At 44.9% G+C, this 5,985-nt stretch overlaps 1 non-coding gene across 1 annotated transcript; it reads left to right on the top strand.

Moving 5' to 3' along the window:
* Positions 1-1,607: 1,607 nt before the first annotated feature.
* Positions 1,608-1,711, top strand: LOC141983563 (U6 spliceosomal RNA). Its single transcript, XR_012638402.1, has one exon. It is a non-coding gene; the product is annotated as a U6 spliceosomal RNA (small nuclear RNA).
* The last annotated feature ends 4,274 nt before the right edge of the window (positions 1,712-5,985 follow it).

Raw genomic sequence — 5,985 nt, 5'->3', positions numbered from 1 at the left:
AAATGGGAGATGCCCAGGTAAGCACTCCACACCCAAATCTCGTGCCCCAACCCTGAGTCCCCTCCCTCATTCTAGCTCCTGGCCAGACCCTACACCCCATCCCCCAGCCTGCGCCTTCACCCCCAGCCCTGTGCTCACTGCACTCCCACCCTCAGCTCAGTGCAGAGAGAGAGGAACAGAATGGGCTAGAACCAGGGAGAAGGTAGGTACCCACTCTGTGTGGGCAGGGCTGGGATCCCAGATCGGCAGCAGGCTGAGCAGGACCAGCAGCCGGGACCCTGGCTGAGTGGGGCCGGCAGCCAGAACCCAAGACCGGCAGTGAGCTGAGTCGTAGCGGGCTGAGCTGCTCAGCCCACTGATGGTCTGGGGTCCCGGCCGCCGGCCCCGCTCAGCCTGCTGCCAGTCTGGGGTTCTGACTGCCGGCCCCTTGCCAGCTGGGGGCCCGGCCGCAGGCCCCGCTCAGCCTGCTGCCGGCCTAGGTGAATGGAACCCCAGGCTGGCAGTGGACTGAGTGGGCCAGCGGCGTAAGATCAGCATTTTAATTGAATTTTAAATGAAGCGTCTTAAACATTTTGAAAACCTTGTTTACTTTACATACGGCAATAGTTTACTTATATAATATATAGACTTATAGCGAGAGACCTTCTAAAAAACATTACAATGTATTACTGGCACGCGAAACCTTAAGTTAGAGTGAATAAATGAAGACTCGGCACACCACTTCTGAAAGGTTGCTGACCCCTGGGTTAGACCATGGAAGCTGATCATTCCTGGCTATGGGCAGTATTCCTTGGAGGGAGCTCACAATTCAATTAGGGGGCTTCACTATTTTGGATGCCAATAAAGGATTTATTACTTGAACTGGTCTGATAACTACTGAGCTGGGTGTGTGCAGGCAGGGGTTCATTAACATCTGGAGCAGCGATCCCCCATTATACATTGCTGTCCTGCTTTTCTGGTCCCAGAGTTCCATGCAGTTCTTGCCTTGGAATCTCTGTTCTCCATTCTGTATGCTGATGGAGATGCCTCCTTGTCCCATCTTCGATGCAAATGAGGCTAGGGGAGTTTCCTTAATCCTGTCACCCTTGTCCCAGGGGTTTAAATGTGTTTCCCACTGCCTTTTCATTGCTTTTTGTAAGCCTGTCTTCTGATGCAGATTTGGTTCAAGCACAGGCTGCGGTGAGGTTGTCTTTCGTGAGTCAGACAGGCTGCATACTGTGCCCTGGTTCCCCAAGAACACAGAGCTGCTAGGTAACAACACCATCTGTGAGAAACTGAAATGTTTAATTTTTCATCATGGCTGCTCCCAAGCCCTTCTCCCCTTTGGCCACAGGACAAACAAATATGAATGTTTTTATGTTTTTAATCATGAAAATAATACATTCCCTGATTCTGAGTGATTTCAGAGACAATGGGGAGACTGAAGAAATCAAGAACTGACTTCTTTGCAGCCTGTCTCCCACCCGTCTCTCCTGTCTTTGTTTAGTCCAGTTATTTTTACAGCGCTGGCACTAAAAATCCTGTGATGGGGGAGGGGAGGGAAGGGAAGCCTGAAACCCTTCTGGAGCAAAGGCCGGAACCTTGGGCCAAAAGCCAAGACTCCCCGCGAACATTCGGCAGCACATATACTAAAACTGGAATGATACAGAGAAGATTAGCATGGCCCCTGTGCAAGGATGACACGCAAATTCGTGAAGCATTCCATATTTTTATGCTCAAATAAATCTGTTAGTCTTTAAGGTGCCACGAGACTCCTTGTTGTTTTTGTGGATACAGACTAACACGGCTACCCCCTGATACTTGACCCCCTGAACATTGGATGACTCATTTATTGTACCTGCTTATAATAAACTACCAGTGCAAGGCCAAGTGTACCACTTGATGATGATTCCCCTGATCTGTTACTAGAGGAACTCACTACAAAAGAAGTCTCTTTCAGTTCCATATGATCTCTCCATTGTTTCTCTGCACTGCAAAGGCCATTTAATTTTGTCTCTAAAGCTCTGCCTACACTAGGGATGTTAAAAAAAATCTTGATTCTTTTGCACAGTGACCAGATGACATTGTGTTGCAAACATCAGGATGTTTTGACACAATGAATGTGTCACAGAGTGCAAACGTATACAGGGGCTACCACTTTTCTGGCTGTGTATGAGATTAATATCACAGCAAAGAAGTGATTATCCACTGACTATATATTGTCTGCTTTGTAGGAGTGGGCATTTTCACTTCAGAGAGTGTAATTAAAACTAGCTGAAGTGATTCTACAAACTATTATAAACAGTAAACACAAAATATAGGAAAGAGACTTCATTGTTTTCTCCCTTAGGTACCAGAAGCCTGGCCAAGTATCTTAACCTCATTAATAGCTAAGTAAATATTATTTTCGTGGAGTAGGATTATTGGATAAGAGTGATCCTAGTTTATAAGGTCTATTGCCAATAAAAATCTGAGTTCAAAGTATATTATTAAAGTTGCAAAGTCTAGCACTCAAAAGTTAGAAAATACCTTTGAAGATCCATGGGTCCTACCCATGGCTATCACAACATGGAGTGTACCTCATCCAGTGCACTAAATGCCCCAATAATAACTATGTGGGTGAAACCAGAGAATCACTATGCTCTCGAATGAACTCACACAGGAAAATGATAGAGGACAAAAACACTCTATCACCTGTGGGTGAATTTTGTACAAAATAACCACTCCATATCTGACCTCTCAGTCATAAAAGGAAATCTGTACAACACCTTCACAAAATGAGTCTGGGAGCTTAAATTCAGAACTTTGATAGACACTGAAAATCATGGACTTAATAAGGACACTGAATTTATGGCTTATTACAACAACCTGTAGCCCACTAACCCCCCTTTCCCCCCTATGAGTACAGAGGTGTTAACGGTCCACTGTACCCTGAATGTTCTCTTACAGTATTTATTAACTACTTATGCTACACAATCTGTTCTACCTTGTACTGTGCTGTGACACTCTGGCCATGTCTACACTACCACGTATGTTGGCAAAACTTATGGTGCTGAGGGCTGTGAAAAAACGCCCCCCTGAGCAACATAAATTTTGCTGGCATAAGTGGTAGTGTGTACAGCGCTGTGCCGCCAACGTAACTGCTGCCGCTCATTGGGAGTGGTTTAATTATGTCAACAGAAGAGCTCTCTCCCATTGGCATAGAGCGGCTACACGAGAGATCTTACAGTGGCACAGCTGCTTTGTTACCACGGTGCTGCTGTAAAGTCTCTAGTGTAGACATAGCCTCTGAGTACCTTTCCAGATCTGAAGAGCTCTGTGTAGCTCAAAAGCTTGTCTCCTTCACCAAAAGAAGATGGTCCAGTAAAAGATATTACCTCACCCACCTTGTCTCTCTAATATCCTGGAACAACTCTGCAAACAAAGTGTTAATCAGAGCTTTTGCCACCTGGTAATGGGGTGTACCAGGCACTTGCAGCCCCCTGCCAGAGAACCTGCTGCCATGGTGCACCCCACTGTAAGAAGCAGTCCCTTAAAAAGAGAAGGGCAGCGAGTTTGGATCTCCAGGGGTTACCTAGAACCCCAGGGTTCTCAGGGTCAGCTGCTGGTGGAACTGGTAAGACTTATTCCACCAGCTGCTAGAAGGGCTGAGAGCTAACAGAGCCAGTCAGGGCCCAGCAGGCCAGATAAAAAGGGCTGGCTGCTTCTGTCAAATGGCAGTTCTGGGTGAAGCCAGGAGAGGGGAGAGGGGAGATGGAGCCTCCCTCTGCCTTAGCCCAAGAAGCCATGCTTGGCCAGAGCCTACTCCTGACTGCACTTTGTGTTTAGGCCAGTGAGAGACTTTTGATTTATTTTGTGAAGTGTCAGGCCCAGGCAGGCAATCCTGAGTTAGATATTAATTGGACACTGAGAAGTAGGCAAGTTCACTTCACAATACACCCACACACTCAGGTGAGCCAGTGATACACCCTTTCACCTTGAGCTATTTAGTCATCTCAGAGGGCTGCGCTAATAAAATCTGCTGCCAGAAGCCCTGGCTGCTCTTCCTTGCCTTTCTAGTGGGAAGAAGCATGTTCTAGCTATTATTCTAACCCTGATGTTCTAACTTCCTGGTGTTCCCCTAGAAGTGGATGCATGATTTATAACTTCAGTTTCATTTAAAATCTATTTTGAGTTACTTTTTTTAAAAAATAGTAAATGTACATCATCACAGTTAAGTGTATATGAATGAATGTGTTTAGAATACATAGCGTCCAAGCCTGACTCCAGTGACAGCAGAACTCGGCCCAGAGTCAAGCATCATATTGTAATGAACAAATTCATTTGTGTGTCTAGCACTACCTTTTGCAGGATGGAATCAGAGCTGCTCAACTGTGTCTCACAGACCCTAAACTACCAACAGCTAATGGAGAGTGCAAAGTGCAAGGCCTGAACTTTTGTAGCAATAGGATCTGAGTTCTATATCCACTCATGTGGCACAGTTCTCTGCCACTGTAGTGCGCAGCACAATGACTATTTGAAGGCCTAGGTGCCAAAAATTTGTTGCAGTAAATATAGAGCAGAATGAAAAGGATACATTTTGGATCTCCTGAGCTACTTCGATTTACGCTAGCTGTGGATCTAACTTGACATATCTAACAGACTGCTGTATGAAAAATATTCAGTCACTGGATTCCAGGTATAAGGCCAGATCTACACTACTGACCTGTATAACTACATTGCTATGGGGTTTGAAAAATCACTCCCTGAGCAAAGTAGTGACACTGACCTAACCTCCTGTGTAAACAGCAGTATGTCAGTAGGAGAGCTTCTCCTGTCGACATCACTACCGCCTTTTGGGGAGGCGGATTAATTACGTTGACGGGAGAAGCTCATCTTCACTAAAGCGCTACTGTCAAGGTTCCTTCCCCACTCTGAACCCTAGGGTACAGATGTGGGGACCTGCATGAAAACCTCCTAAGCTTACTTTCACCAGCTTAGGTTAAAACTTCCCCAAGGTACAAAATTATTTTACCCTTGGATTTCCACTGCCACCACCAAACTTTATCTGGGTTTACTGGGAAACGTGGTTTGGACACGTCTTTCCCCCAAAAATCCTCCCAACCCTTGCACCCCACTTCCTGGGGAAGGTTTGGTAAAAATGCTCACCAATTTGCATAGGTGACCACAGACCCAAACCCTTGGATCTTAGAACAATGAAAAAGCATTCAGTTTTCTTACAAGAAGACTTTTAATAGAAGTAAAGGAATCACCTCTGTAAAATCAGGATGGTAGATACCTTACAGGGTAATTAGATTCAAAACATAGGTTTCAGAGTAACAGCCGTGTTAGTCTGTATTCTCAAAAAGAAAAGGAGTACTTGTGGCACCTTAGAGACTAACCAATTTATTTGAGCATAAGCTTTCGTGAGCATCCGATGAAGTGAGCTGTAGCTCACGAAAGCTTATGCTCAAATAAATTGGTTAGTCTCTAAGGTGCCACAAGTAAGCCTTTTCTTTTTATTCAAAACATAGAGAATCCCTCTAGGCAAAACCTTAAGTTACAAAAAAGACACACAGACAGGAATAGTCATTCTATTCAGCACAGTTCTTTTTTCAGCCATTTAAAGAAATCATAATCTAACACATACCTAGCTAGATAACTTACTAAAAGTTCTAAGACTCCATTCCTGTTCTGTCCCCGGCAAAAGCAGCATACAGACAGAGACAGGCCCTTTGTTTTTCTCCCTCCTCCCAGCTTTTGAAAGTATCTTGTCTCCTCATTGGTCATTTTGGTCAGGTGCCACCGAGGTTGCCTTTAGCTTCTTAACCCTTTACAGGTAAGAGGATTTTTCCTCTGGCCAGGAGGGATTTTAAAGGGGTTTACCCTTCCCTTTATATTTATGACAGCTACAGTGCAGCTTTATGGTGCAGCGCTGTATGTGAAGACAAGCCCTAATAAAACAAGTGTCTGGTGCCTATATTTTTCATAGGGCTAGACTGATTGAAGTTGATGGTAGATTTTAAA

This window comes from Natator depressus, chromosome 2, assembly GCF_965152275.1.
Source record: "Natator depressus isolate rNatDep1 chromosome 2, rNatDep2.hap1, whole genome shotgun sequence".
Taxonomy (NCBI): Eukaryota; Metazoa; Chordata; order Testudines; family Cheloniidae; genus Natator; species Natator depressus.
The sequence above is the reverse complement of the archived record's forward strand: the minus strand, read 5'-3'. Positions and strand labels throughout refer to the sequence as shown.